Source organism: Protomyctophum bolini (assembly GCF_963924005.1).
Source record: "Protomyctophum bolini genome assembly, chromosome: 17".
NCBI classification, from domain to species: domain Eukaryota; kingdom Metazoa; phylum Chordata; class Actinopteri; order Myctophiformes; family Myctophidae; genus Protomyctophum; species Protomyctophum bolini.
Window position 1 is genome coordinate 27,954,852 of NC_137878.1, and position 16,049 is coordinate 27,970,900.

The window sequence follows — 16,049 nt, forward strand, 5'->3', positions numbered from 1 at the left end:
AACGCACGCACACCTAACTTTTTCACAATGTACTGTGTGACAATAAACATTGTGAATCTTGAATCTTGGGTCGAATATATTTCTTCATGAGAATAACATTCCCAGTCTAGGCAAGCTGGTGGCAGGGTTGGACAATATCCCAAATGAGAGAGAAAACATCCAGTAATCCTGGCCTCTATACTGCCTCCCCATGGCTAGCCGGGGCTCTTGATGGAGGGAAAAGGAACTGGTTGGAATAACGTGTTCCTGCGACGCGCTACGTCCGACCGGGGAAACTCAGGTGAAAAGAAGCAGCCTGCCTGCACTCCTCATGCATAGAAGGGAAGCATGAGGTCAGACCGTTGCTCCCCCCAGGTTGGCAGAGGTAGTGTAGCGCCCAGGATTACATTAGATAATTGACATGGAAAAAATGGGTTGCAAAATCGTGGGATAAACATTTTGTCCAAAAGAAAACACCAGCTGAGAATAAAGAACAGAGACTAAGCGCGAGCGCGAGAGAGAGACACCTGATGACACTCGATTCATACTTAGTTGTGCTGGTGTGTCTCGTACCGAAAATAGCTGATCATTCTACACAAGTTCACACTGCGGTCGCGGCGTCGCTGTGAGACATGATGCGCAGAGCAAAGTTTTAAATCAGGCTTGACAGACAGACGGGACGTGTTGTTTATGTGCTTGATGGAGCTGCAGTGCTGCTGCAGTGCAGTGGGACTGGGACCCACATGTGCTTCAACGTGTGCCGACAGCCAATGACAGCGCTCGGACTCTGACAACAATACATATGCGACCAGCTCAGGCTTATATGAGTCATAACATACCGGCTGGCCTGGTATGCGGATGAATGATGATGTAACATACCAGCTGTTTGCACAGCAACACACAAACACACACACACACACACACACACACACACACACACACACACACACACACACACACACACACACACGCACACACTTTGTATTTCTATATTTCAGAGGACCTGGCTTCAATTGACTTGCATGCATCCCTATAACCCTATCTATCATATACCTAACCTGGGGGCTCAAGTTGAAGGAAATGAACCTGACTTTTACAAAATGATTCTTTTCTATCTTGAGGCCCGACAAGCTTTAAAGAACAGAACAGAACAATAAAATATTTACAAAGGGGGAAAAGAAGAGAAGAGAAGACCGTGTTGTGGTGCTTTGCTGTCAGACAGCTTAGCAGCCAGCAATAGTCTCGTCATCCTAATGTTTATTTTTAGAGAGCTCCTGGGCTGGCTAACTACAGAGCTGACTAACTTGCCCGCACACAGATTACACAATATACCGTACCGTATAGCTTGTGCAATGGAACTATATGGGCAACCCTGTTAGCGCCCTGGCTTCTTATCACCTGCTAACTGTGTAACACAATGCCAAATCTATATTGAGCAGCCTTTTGTCATCCGTCAAGCACTCAAATACCGTAAACCCTGCAACAGCTTGAAAGACAGAGTCTGTGTTTCCATGATTACTTTAATAGGGTTTCTCAACTCCTCCTGAAGTAGTGTGTACTGTGTGTACCCTATGCAATCAGAGTTCCATGCATGCAGTAAACAACAAGCCAATGTAGTAAAACACTGTCTGGAGATTTGTCTGGATTTGCAACAATGAGGTTAGATTACTCACATGCTTCCACCAACACCCTGATTGACCTTAAGAGGCCTTAAGAGGCATGTGCATGAAAGCAATGCATGTGCACGCTCATTCAGCTGTAGCTGCTGAACAGATAGAGAGGCTGTGTCTGGCTCTGGCAGTCAGAAGGTCAGTGGGTGTTTGCCCCACGGAACAGACCCTTCCAGTCTGTGTGTTGAAGTGTCCCTGAGGAAGACACTTTAACCTCCAACTGCTCTCAGGGCGCTGTATAAATAGGGCCCACAGCTCCTAATGCACATACATGTTGTTTTCATGTATGTACATGCAGATTGTACAGTGAGTCACCAGTTTGTCAGTCATTCACTGTCAGTGACAAGCACTCCAACAACAACTAAAGGGTACTATTACATTGCTACAATAATATGAAGCATGCACGCACGTCTCCGAAATCTATGTTTAAAAGAGGAAGTCAACCCATGTCCGTCACAATTACTTACTACTGGCTCCCACGTTAAACTAGGCATGCCAACATCTGTGTTTCTCATAGACTCCTCTCCTCTCCACACCGGCATGCTGACATGTAATCGTCACTGGGCTCGTTGTATAATCATCATCATTCATGGCATTGCCGTGGCATGTGGTATTTGTGTGTACCAACAAGGCTGAGGCACCAGGATGTCCAAACGTATAATTTTCATAGGCCCTCGTTCTAAAACAGCATGTGACCATGGCTAGCACATGCTGTCCTTTTCACAAACACGCAGGTCTCGTCTCGTTGACTCCAGAATGACAACTAGATGGACAGGGCCATGGTTTGTTGCCTGCCCTGCATGGATAAAGGGTCCGAGCAGCAGTGGTGTAAAGTAACTATAAGTAAGTTTACTTAAGTACAGTTTCGAGGCATTTGTACAGTACTTTTGTACATTACTAGCACTACATTCATGTGAAAACAGTTACTTTACTTTGTAGATTTTGGTTATTATTACAAAACATACATTAACCACTTCAGCTCTGTATACATTTAGCCGATCTACAAACAAGCTCACAATGCGATGCATCTCATTGCGATCACATTGTGAGCTTGCAGATCTGTTTGCAATATTTTTTTGTTTTGTTTTGTTTTTCCTAGACTGTTTCCTCGAAATCGGCCAGGCCAGGAATGAAGACGATCGGCCGCACAGTATATATACACACACACAGTATAACCATTACTTAACGAGTCCGAAAATATGTTGTTTGCATGTATGCACTGGCCAAGAGGCAGGAATGTTACATAGGTAGACTTTAAATTCACACGCAGTGAGGTTCACACGAGCTGCTGACAACAGCAGCCTTGGCCTACTTTCATACAGGAGTCTCATTACCGTCATAACCCTACAAACCCCCTGATGCTTTCACCCCTTGGGACGTCCCAATACCTTCGGGTACTGCAGAACCATGGGGCCACATGAGTCCCTTCAACCTCTGGGTCCAGAGAGAGAGAGAGAGAGAGAGAGAGAGAGAGAGAGAGATCTCCCCTGTGGCCCAGACTATATACCCCCTACAAAGTAAAATCCTGTCAATTTATCCATTGTGCAGTGTCTGTTGTCGTGTGTGTGTGTGTGTGTGTGTGTGTGTGTGTGTGTGTGTGTGTGTGTGTGTGTGTGTGTGTGTGTGTGTGTGTGTGGGGTTTATGACTCGCCAGCATCACTGTGACCCAGTTATAATAGACTAGAGCTATCAATAATAGACTAGAGCTATCAACGCTGTGGCCCCGCACACTTTGTACAAAATATATATACAGTATATATATATATATATATATATATATATATATACACACACCTTGTAATGACCGTAATAATGCATCCCCCCCCCCCCCCCCCCATCTCTCTCCCCATTTCCTGTCAGTCTATACTGTCTGTCCCTCCATAAAAAAATATAAAATAAAGGTGAAAGCCACAAAAAAAACATTACAAAAAAATAAGGAAATGCTCTCCGTGTTGGCAGAGACGCACAGATACTAGCTCACGGCTGCGCCTTTCCTTCTCTGCACGTTTCAGACTGAAAATGTAAATACCATGTTCAACTCTCACTCACCGTCATGCTCTCTGTCAATAAGTCATGTGAGTACGTTCACTGAGAGAGAGAGAGAAAACACCTCAGGGGCTCAACTACTTTAGCTCCTCCCACACACACTGTACTGGAATATTCCACTGTTGTGATGACATATGCACACACACACACACACACACACACACACACACACACACACACACACACACACACACACACACACACACACACACACACACACACACACACACACACACACACACACACACACACACACACACTTATTTTAACATACAGTACCCAACTTTTAAGCATTGTACTATTAAGTAATATGGCCTCCGATCGGATACTAAGTAGTCTATTGACAGACACATCAACATAGTTAACTATTCCCGTGGCAATATGAAGTGATTGGTAATCTTGGTTTCTCTCTCTCATGGTAGAATGTTGCTCTACTTAGTTAGTACACAAGATGAAAACCATCTCCTCCCATGCATGCTACTACAGTGTGGCCCCTTTGCCCTCCTAGCCCCACCTTTTGGTCTGGATTTGTGCCACGCATGTGAGATGTTGGCTGGCTGGTTGGGGCTACAAGTGGTAGACAGTTATCAAAGCCAATATCAGATGACTGTATTTTGTATATTTAGCTCTGGGCTGGTTTAAATATATCCATAATACTTAAGAGTACAATGGGGCAGCCGTAGCTGAGTGGGTAGAAGAGAGGCCATCTGGTACTCAGAAGGCAGTGGTGTAAAAAGTACTCACATTTTGTACTTGAGTAAAAGTACAAATGTTACAGTATTGGTATCAAAATGTACTTAAAGTACCAAAAGTAGAAAGTACTCTTTATGCAGAATGACTCAATTCAAATGTATAAAGATCTTTTGAAAACTGCCGATCTACATGCTCTTAGATGCACCGCGATGAAATTCATTGTGAGCTTGTAGATCGCCCATTTTCAAATGGCCAAAAATGTATACAGGGCTGAAGTGGGTAATGTATGTTTTGTAATAATAATCCAAATCTACAAAGTATCCAGTAACTAAAACAAATAATAAAGGATCCGATATGTAGTGGAGTAGAAGTAAAAGTATTGGATATTGGAAATACTCAAGTAAAGTACAAATACCTCAAAACTGTACTTAAGTACAATACTTAAGTAAATGTACTTATAGTTACTTTCCACCACTGCTCAGAAGGTCACCGGTCTGTATCCAGGCCCACCCATAAGGTCCACCCATGATGGATGCTACAGTATGATAATGTATGGAAATGTCCCGGATCAAGACATTTAACCCCTAACAATGAGAGAGAATGACCATCTGAGCAACCATCTGCTGGGTGAAGCTGGAACATTAAATAACAAAGGTCTCCCTTTCCTACAATTCACCCTTTGTCAAGTCCCGCCCGTGGTCGTCTCCCTCTTTGCACCCATTGGTTGCCGTTTCGTGGTCGGACAAAAATATTTTTTTTTCCATCCACTACCATTTAAAATAAGGTGTTTTTCTGTTGCTTTGTATTGATATTCTGTGCATTCAAGCCTTATTTTAAATGTGGTGTCAGTAAAAAGGAACATCACAGGTGCAGCATGGTGACTGGGCATGTCAAGTTTTTTTTCCTTTTCCAAAAATGTGGTTTTAGCAAATTCAACATAAACAAGGCAGAGCCAGGGCGAAACAAGTCAGAAAGAGCCTGCTGGTTAGTCAGTCAGGGACCAATCAGAAGGCTGACAAATGGTGAATTAAACGAGCAACACACTGACACATTATTCAACTTCAATACGGATGTCCTTAATAATATATGCCTTCCAAGAATAGAGACCTCGTACTTAGCTAATTTGCTCTTCCACCACTTCATCTCCATGTTTCTCCGCCTCACCTCAGCCTCTTTTTCTCTCATGCTGTCATCCGTCTCTCCTCCTCCTTCACTGTGGTTAATGGGTGCCACCGGTGTTTATTCACATATTGTTTCACCAATACAATCCATTATTGTAAAAAACGAAAACCCCCAAAACGAGAAGTAATAAACATATTTCATGTCATCATCATCATCATCATCGTAAAAAGTAAAAACTAAAGTCTGGTGGCTCTACCCATTATGCGCAATGTGAACACGAGGACCCGGGTTCAAGTCCCACCGCTCTCGTCTAGCATGCTCTCCTCTCTCTGGCCTTGGTTTCTCGCCTCTCTGCTACACTCACTGACATCTGATTCATCTAAATAAAAAGTAGAAAATGCCCCCCCCCCCTCCCATGCCACCGAAAAAAGAAACAGGTCAATAAGCAGCCTTCATTGAAGTCGACCAACTTACGTCCATGTCTACACTGGTATTACTCATGTATGCATGTTACACTAAGCTCTGCATAGAGTGATGTTATTGGGGGAACACTTGTGATTCTCTGTCACATGATGTTCTCTTTTAACCCTCTCCCATTCTCCTTCTACCACGCTCTTTCATCTTTCCTCTCTCTCTCTCTCTCTCTCTCCCTCTTTGCCATCCATAGAAATGCAAATACTTCCTGTTTATCTAGTCGTCAGTACAGACGCGAATATGTGATACACTGTTGACATTCTGTATGACTGTCCATTACTTACATTATAGGGAGCCCCAGAGGCAGCACCCGTTTTAGTCATCATCACAAATTATTTGGGTGTGTCTGTGAATGTTGTTTTTCTATGATGTGTATAGTTATTGAGACACTAAGCATAGTAATGAGATCCAAACCTTGAAAGACCATCCACACACACACACACACACACACACACACACACACACACACACACACACACACACAGAGAAAGAGAGAGAGAGAGTGAGTGAGTAGGTATCTAGGGTGACGGTATAGAGAAGGGAACTGGCAGTGTTCCAGTAATGTCATCAACACTGTTAGCAATACTGCACTCAAGCTAATGGACGTGGACACAGTCCCTCTCTGTCTCGTCCTCAACTAATAAGCGCACTCTGTTGTGTGCACTATGTACACATGGGCGCACGTGCAAACACAGACATTTCTGAGTGTTAGCCAACTTAACTCGGAGTGTAATAATTGCTGTTCAGACAAATACACAAAAAACACCCACATAGAAGCGCAATCAAGACCAACTGGTATGTTAAGTTTGTGTATACCTGAGATGAACAGGTTTCAGTCAGGTGGAGACCAAAAACATCAAACATGTACTGTAATGTACACACACCCAGGGGGTTGCTGTGATTTATGGAGAGGACAGAATCAACACCACAGACAGAGGAAAGATCCCAAACAAACGCTGTAAACTAAGTCTCAATAGCAGCGTGGTTGTACAAGTATGCAAATGGGTCCCATCAGAGTTTCACTGCATCACCCCCAGCAGCAATTAACTGAAAGGTTGTGTGCAGCTTAGGTGCTTTGGGATGAACCTTTTGCAACTAGTTTCATCATGTAGCCTAAATTCTGCTATCACGATATGTCACATACTACCACCAACTGTATTAAAGCTGATAGTGTAGCGATTCTTATTTTTATTTATTTTTTAACATTCTCTAAGAGTTACAGACCTTTAAGTGTCTATTTAGTTTAAAAAAAAAGAAGAAAAAAAACAAAACAACAAATGCACTTCTCCCCTTGAAAGGATTACTTGGGGATTGAATAACTATCAATCATTTAGCTGGGGACCTCCCCTGGAACTACCTCAAGGACGCCTGGGAGTTAAGGGACCCCACACTGAGAACCATGTGTGTAAACAACAACCAATGGAAGAAACACAGTTTGTGAAATGGACCTGGAACTTGTAGTCACCAATGCTACTTGTATAAGACAAGTCACCAACGCTACTTGTATAAGTCACCAACGCTACATGAATAAATCACAAACGCTACATGTATGAATCACAAACGCTACATGTATAAATCACAAACGCTACTTGTATAAGACAAGTCACCAACGCTACTTGTATAAGACAAGTCACCAACGCTACTTGTATAAGACAAGTCACCAACGCTACTTGTATAAATCACAAACGCTACTTGTACAAGACAAGTCACCAACGCTACTTGTATAAATCACAAACGCTACTTGTATAAGACAAGTCACCAACGCTACTTGTATAAGTCACTAACGCTACTTGTATAAGTCACTAACGCTACTTGTATAAGTCACCAACGCTACTTGTATAAGTCACTAACGCTACTTGTATAAGACAAGTCACCAACGCTACTTGTATAAGTCACTAACGCTACTTGTATAAGTCACCAACGCTACTTGTATAAGTCACTAACGCTACTTGTATAAGACAAGTCACCAACGCTACTTGTATAAGTCACTAACGCTACTTGTATAAGTCACCAACGCTACTTGTATAAGTCACTAACGCTACTTGTATAAGACAAGTCACCAACGCTACTTGTATAAGTCACTAACGCTACTTGTATAAGACAAGTCACCAACGCTACTTGTATAAGTCACTAACGCTACTTGTATAAGTCACCAACGCTACTTGTATAAGTCACTAACGCTACTTGTATAAGACAAGTCACCAACGCTACTTGTATAAATCACAAACGCTACTTGTATAAGACAAGTCACCAACGCTACTTGTATAAGTCACCAATGCTACTTGTATAAATCACTAACGCTACTTGTATAAGACAAGTCACCAACGCTAAATGTATAAATCACAAACGCTACTTGTATAAGACAAGTCACCAACGCTAGTTGTATAAGTCACCAACGCTACTTGTACAGTTTCCCGGTGTAACGCCCGTGAAAGCCCTGATTGGCTCGGGTAAACACATACACCTAGCCCTTATTATACAGTACATTCAAAAACAAAACCCAACCTGGGCGGTCACAATATCTATACCCCTCTTTGGATCCGATGTAACTTGTTATTGTTGCTGTGGGCAGTTGATGAGTGCACAGGACAGCAGACCGTTGCTGAATCGCACGCCTCGTCACTGTCAACCTCAACGTTATTATTGTCACCTCTGGTCTTTGCCAGGCTGGGTCTAATGCCAACCTAGATTTATACAAAGTGATAATCTGCCACAGCCGGCATGGTGTCAGGTTTTGACATGGCTACACCCAGCTTGATAACAAAACAACCAGGGACAATTTGCTGTCTATGTGTCATCGGTTAGCCTATTGGTAATGCCTATGGGTGTGTGTATGTGTGCGCGACTGTGCGTGTGTGTGTTGAGGTATTCTAATTTGCTGCCAGTTCTCTTTTTTCCCCTCATTTAGGCCTGCAGCCTTGTGCTGTCGCATGACAGAGCATAACTCAGGCTTTAGGCTAGATGGCTAGGTTTCACTAATACCCCCAAGCATGAGGTATTGCAAATTGCAGCCATAATATTATCACTGCCAGGTTAATATAGCATAACGCCAGTTGTCAGGCATGCACTTGCTCCTAATGGCTTTAGGCAGGGCTTGCTAAGGTTTAACTAACAGGCCAACCGTTTTGACCACTAGGGTCTAGGACTACTATAGACATTCCTCGTCCATCCATCTATTCATCTTCAACCACTTCCATCCATAGTCGGGTCGCGGGGGCAACAGCTCCAGCAGAGAGCTCCACACTTCCCTCTCCAGAGCAACATTAGCTAACTTCATCCTGAGGAATCCCGAGGCAGTCTCGGCAGATATTGGAGATATAAACATTCAAACTCATCCGTGGTTTGCCATGGGGTCTCCCCCCCCAGCGGGCGTGCATCAAAGACCTCCATAGGGAGAGGCATCCTAACCAGATGCCTGAACAACCTAAGCTGTCCCCATTCCAAGCGAAGAAGCAGCGACTCCACTCCCAGTCTCTCCCGTGAGACTGAGCTTCTCACCTTATCTCTAATGCCAGCCAGCCGTCTGAGAAAACTCATTTCGTCCGCTTATATCCGTGACCTTATTCTTTCGGTCATGACCCACACTTCATGACCATAGGTGAGAGTAGGAACGAAGAGTGCTCGGTAGTCGGTAGACTACTTTGCCTTCTGACATTTCAAGTCGACTAAGGAATTTGTCAGCTAATCGATTACTTAATTTGTTTGACAAATCAGTAAAATTGCGTTTGCTATATAGTATATAGGCTATAATCATGAGAAGACCGGCCTTTTCAGGTTGGTGAGCTTTGACAAATCAGTAAAATTGTGTTTGCTACATAGGCTACAATCATGAGACCAGCCTTTTCAGGTTGGTGGGCTTGAGCCCTGAACATAATGTTGATTTCACAATGGATAATGGTTATTAACCTAGAAACCAGATGAATCTGCCATTGGAGAAAAAGCTTGGCAGATTTGGTCTGGCACCGCTGAGTTGTGATTGGATTTCACTCCCTCCAAAGTATTGAAGGACCAATCAGGAACCAGTATGCAAATCCATGTCCATAAGCTTGAGTGCAGTAGAGCTAACGGTGCACATGATATCTCACGTCGTCATTTAGTGCCCTAAACAAACATAAAAGAACATAGACTTGGCTGCCATATGACGTAATCTTAAGCATTGGAGTCCAGTAACAAGAAGACATCATAATAACATAGCAAAATGTGTGACAACAGGATTCAAATTGTGTTCAGTTTCAGCAAGAGGCACCCACAATTTCCTGTGTGAGCAAAATAACAACGCTGAGGAAAGCACTTAGGCATTGTATGCTGTAGATGGCTACCTCCATAAAGGAAGGCTCCCTGGCCCTTATGATGAACAAGTCTGTTATTGTACGTTTAATATAATGCAACTTGTACAATGTACATGGTCACCGTTGACCCTCACGTGTTTTGATGATTTTCCTTTACTTTCACCTGTGTGTGTGTGTGTGTGTGTGTGTGTGTGTGTGTGTGTGTGTGTGTGTGTGTGTGTGTGTGTTTTGGGAAAAGAGTAGTGCAGTTGCTTTCTATTAGGCACCTTATCAGCAGCACTGCAGGCATGTATTTGTTTGCGTGTGAGTGATCTGGCAAAGATATGGGAGACTATTGATGGCGAGCTTCAGTTTTTGTAAGTGAGGCACATACACATTCTCCTTCTATTCCCCCTGGAGACACAAACACGCACACATGCACACATACGGCTGTGTATAGAAAACTTTACAAGAATGGGAAGTGGGTTATCTGTGCACAGGATCTGTGTTTAGGACACAGAGCTAGATTTCAAAGACCGTGGACTCTGTGTGTGTGTGCGTGTGTGTATGTGGGTTGAAATTGATAGATTAAGTAAGTGTGTGAAGGGCGTAGCTTTCTAATTAGCTGCAATTGTGTGCAAACTGGAGGCAAATTACAGTATGTCGATTTACGGTTTGAAATTTGATTCATGTCAAGTAAGAACAGCATGTACTGCAATAACAAGATCAAAACTGTACATACTGCAGATAGGGGAACTGGGGCCCAGAAATGTTATGTGTGAGCGTATGAACATGTAGGATATATGTGAAAGTGTGTGCTTGAATGTGTGTGTGTGTGTGTGTGTGTGTGTGTGTGTGTGTGTGTGTGTGTGTGTGTGTGCGCGCGCCACACACGTGACACTGTGTGACTAATTGTATGGCATGTTCATGGCCTCTTGCTGAATCAGCACCAGTTGTTATTAGTGATAGTCAGCATCAAACCCCTTCCCATCTATAGGAAGTCTATTGGTTTCACTTCCACTAATCAAGCTCTCCTCCATCACGCACCAAGACAAAACGCAATGTCGGGGAGATAGAAACGGCAAAAAGAAAGAGCTGGTTAAGGAATGAACAAAGTGTGTTTGTGTGTGTGTGTGTGTGTGTGTGTGTGTGTGTGTGTTACACTTACCAAAAGTTCTTGAAAGCTTCATAAATGTCGCTGATATGTTGTAGTTAGGCCCAGGACCCTACCATTGCACCTACACACACACACACACACACACACACACACACACACACACACACACACACACACACACACACACACACACACACACAACTAAATTAACACATTTGTATCACTGTACGAAAATAACAGACTTTCGAGTTATAATTCAGCTCAAGGCCGATACACATATTTGCACAATGAGGGAGGCATATGCAAAAATCTATACAACGCACGCACAGCTGTCAATATATCTGGACACTGAAGCACTGAGAAAACTGCCTTTCTTCGTCCTTTTTTTCTTCAAACTTGACTACGGTAGCGGTGGTCTCAAAAACATAAGGGAAACTTTGACAGGAAAAGACTCGCTCACCGTATATAAAAAGAAGTAAAACTCCTTAGACTGAGACTTAGAAAAATATTTTTTCTTTTATTTTATCATGCTCTGTGCTCATGGTGCTCTGTGCTCATGGTGCAATTAAAAAGCAAACGTTATATATCTGGACAGACACACATCAGCCAAGACACACATAAACAGAACAATGAGCATTTCATCAGCATTGTAATGTTCTGTATAGCACTTTGGTACAACAATTTTTTTTTAAAATGCGATTCATAAATAAACGTGATTTGATTGAATGCGTCATTAGAGGCAGGCACATGAACATCCCAATTTTGTGGATATTATATGTTAAGAATTGGAATAATTCTGGCAATAAACAAGTTAAATTCTAATCTTTTCCTAAAATGTTCACTGTGCTTGTATTCCCCCCCCGGAATAGGATCGCTAGGGTTCGGTTAAATGGTCAGTTTTAATGTAGGCGTGAGAAAATGAAAATACACACAGACACAGACACAGACACAGACACACACTCACACACACACACACACACACACACACACACACACACACACACACACACAAGATTTCTAAGACTACATGAACAAGTATATAAGGAGTAAGAAGAAGATGATGTATGGACGTATGTATGTATAATGTATGTCGGTTAGTCTGTGTAGGTATATGTGAGTCATGTATTTGTTTGTGCAAAAATGGTGAAAAAATAAAATGATTGAAAGAAAAACACACACACACACACACACACACACACACACACACAGTATCTGGGCTCCGCAGCCAAATACATACTAATTTTGGGGGTCCTTGACGTGAAAAAGTTTGAGAATCACTGATATAGCAACATACAGTTTTTTCGTTTGTTTTTGCAGAATTGGCCTCAGGTATATATGGCTGTTAGCCATACCAGAAGGACAGGTAGTTAGCATGCTGTTCTAACAGTGAATTCCACTATTCCTTCCTCCTACGCAACTATTCTACAAAACAGCCACACAGATTCCTCAGGAGTCAGAACGCAACCAGAGAAGGAGAGTCGTTTGGTACACTATACAGACACCGGCGCTGTACCGCTCTGATATGACTCGTTTCCATTACAGCACAAAAAAACAAAGATAAGTGAATTCTCAAAGAGACATACAATAGAAACATCAAGACAACGTTTGGGCTTTGTGGGGGGCGGGGGGGGGGGTACTTATTTACACGTTGCCTGTAAATACTCTAGGAACCATTAAAACAAAAGCTTTTTTTGCGTACTATAGTCTAGTGTACTGCGATAATGGTGGACACTGTAAACACGACTTCTAATCAAGAAAATATCCCTCTGGGGAAATTCTATCATTTTAGAAGCCAGGCAAACACTAGTAATATAATAGGAAGGGGGGGTTAAAAAACAGAAAGAAATGAGATACATTTTAAATAAAATGAAAGAACCAAATCACTCTTTCAAAGATGTCTCAGAAAGTACAGTACAGTATGTACACCATCCTGAGGGATATAGTACAGCGTAAACAAGACCAGACACGTAGCCACAGTAATGCTGTATGGACCCATAACTGTTTACGTGAGAAGGACCCATAACCGTGTACGTGAGAGTGTACAAATGGAACCAAATGGGCGCTTATACTCTTTAGAGTTACAGAAATGTAAGAGACAATTTGGAACACCCTCAAGAACCCTGCTGGACCCTGCGTGGACCCCACTTTGAGAACCATGCACTGCTGTGAAATAGGTGCTATAACAGTTGTATTTACATATTTACAATATTGCCAAATAGTATCTGCCATATAATATTATATATAGGCCTATAGCCTATGCGTGCCACATCACTAAAGTTTACATGCAATTGTCTAATCAGATGTAATTATTAGATAATTATTGTTATAATTACCTTACAATACAAATTACTAAAAAGAATTAGGTAGGGTTCCTTTGTGGGTCCATTGGTTCATTGGCTGACAGAATGATGACTATAAATCACTCAATATATGCAGGGTTACACACCAATATTTAATGACTTTGAGTTTGACTGTAGGGCAGGCTACATTATTTCATTCCATAACATTACATTGAATTAATTAATTTAAAACAATATTATTTTACCCATAACTCACCCTTGGGCCAATGCACCAGCAGGGAAATTAAACCCTACAAAAATCGAAAGGATTATGTAATCTATTCTACATTAAAGTATGGGGGGGGGGGGGGTATAACAACACTTTAAAAACCAAAGGCATTCACTTTACTTACTCAAAGACGAGACTTTTTTTTTAAACCCGTAATGTAATTACTTAGTTTAGAACAGAAGTTCTGATTTTTAAATGAATTAGCCTCAAGCAACCTAATTATGCAACCTGTCCTGGTCACGGACGGCAGCGGTCAGCACCCCCTCTCCCTCTTTCTTTATGTCTCTATACTCTCTCCACCTCTCTCTCTCGCTCTCTTTCTGCCTCTCTCTCCCCCCTCCTCTCTCATTTTCAACTTCTAAGCACGTCGTAGACTTAATGTCAACGTTATAATATGTCTGCAGCATTTCTGGTCACAAATAAACAACTTTATACAGTAACGCTACAGGAGGTAGCAGCGATGCTGATGCTCCCGCTTGTTATTAGCCTAATATAATATTTACTAGTTATATAGTAGAATATAAAATTGCCCGTTCTGTGTACGAGTGTATTCAATTAAATGCAATTGTGCTTTATTGGCATGACTGTCAAAAGCAATTGGCGATTATTGCAAGCACATGCGATGATGCGATCCTCCATGTCAATAACAATAACGTTACAGTTACACTATTATAAAATGGCCCACCTGGGAAGATATTGATCTTTGAATTGTTACTCACTGTAGAACAACGAATAATAAGTTTAGTTAATGTCTCTGACTGTGTCACATCTCTCTCTCTATCCCTGCAGTCTGCAGCCGCAACCTGAGATGCTGTGTACACTGACTGACTGTACACTACAGTACATCGACAATTTAAGTCACGCCGTTACCGTTTATAAACACGCAGTGTACGCACCTCGCCGCGTTATTCCAACACGCCTGGACGGAGTCAGTTGTCGTCGCTGGTCGTTTATTCTATGTTTTTCTTTTTCTTTTTTTATGGGTCGCCCTTGGCTCCTCCGCCGCTCCGGTCGCTTTGTTTTGGTGCATAGATTCTATGGGCTAAGGTTTTGCAGCTGAAGCCTAGAGGCTTTTTAAGTACGCCTTTAAAAGGAATAACAGTCGGAAGGGAGAGACGTAGAGAGAGCTGGCTTCCGCTGACGCGGGGCGGATTTGCATAAAGTGGGCGGGGCTTGTAGGTGTCTCCGCAAAAAGAAGCTTTCATTATTTCAGAAGGGGAAAGGACAGTGGGCGGGCCTCACGTTTTGTTGCATATGTATGTAGGTTGTTTTCAAGGCAAATCCGCAGCCTGTCAGCTGATTTTGACTTCTACCTTCCCCCCCATCCCTCCCCAGTCTGTCCCTCCCCGGTTCCCCTCTCACTGTGAGCATACATGGTTAGCAGCTATATCATTTATAAGCCCTAAAGGAGGTAAGAAGAGGATGACTGAGAAAATGGGAAAGGAACAGCTGTTCCTTAAAACTAAACACTCTTTTCTCTCTTGCACTCTAGTGCAATATAAAAAAGGCAACGTAAACGTCTGATGAGCACATACTTGTTGTCTAGTGACTAGTCTTATGGCAACTTATGTATTAGAAAATGCATTTGTTTAAATTCATTTGTTTGACCTGTAGAAGCAGATGCACCTGTTTGAGGTACTTATGTATTTATGATCATCAATAGAGAAGAGAGGCAGATTTCTCCCCTTGTGTGTATTGTATGTATATTGTCTTGTTTTGTTTGCATTGTCAATTGTCAGTCGTTTCGTTTTCATGTTTGTCTGATTAAAATTCAATAAAAAGTAAATTGAAAAAAATGCAAACCAGTTGCCCACGCATGCAAACACTCTTCCTGTAGATTTTATAATTCCATTTTCTATTAATTTATAATTTCTAGTCATTCTTGACTTGAATGAATCAAGCATTACAACATAGCACTGACACTTTGCCAAAAAGAAAGAAAGAAATCTAATCTTCTTGGATGATTGTGTTCTGTCTGTAGAACAAAACAAATAGTAGCCTACAGAATCTGTCTATATTCTGTCTGTTATTTACATTTCAAGCATTTAGCTGACGCCAGGGACTCTTGATCTTTGATATGGATACATCAGTTGCGTGAGCATAGCAGCAGTG

The 16,049-nt window shown here is 42.2% G+C and overlaps 1 protein-coding gene across 2 annotated transcripts in view; it reads right to left on the reverse strand.

The window, feature by feature from the left end:
* Positions 1-15,033, reverse strand: part of LOC308332202 (solute carrier family 45 member 4-like) — a 58,716-nt gene extending 43,683 nt beyond the window's left edge. The window contains exons 1-2 of one of the 2 annotated variants that reach the window (XM_080787933.1): positions 14,834-15,033; positions 11,421-11,490 (exon numbers count right to left, since the gene is read on the reverse strand). The gene's annotated coding sequence lies outside the window, so the exon portion shown is untranslated. Of the gene's footprint in view, positions 1-11,420; positions 11,491-14,818 lie in introns of both variants that reach the window. The other variant, XM_080787932.1, reaches the window with a different exon arrangement.
* Between the last annotated feature and the right edge of the window lie 1,016 nt (positions 15,034-16,049).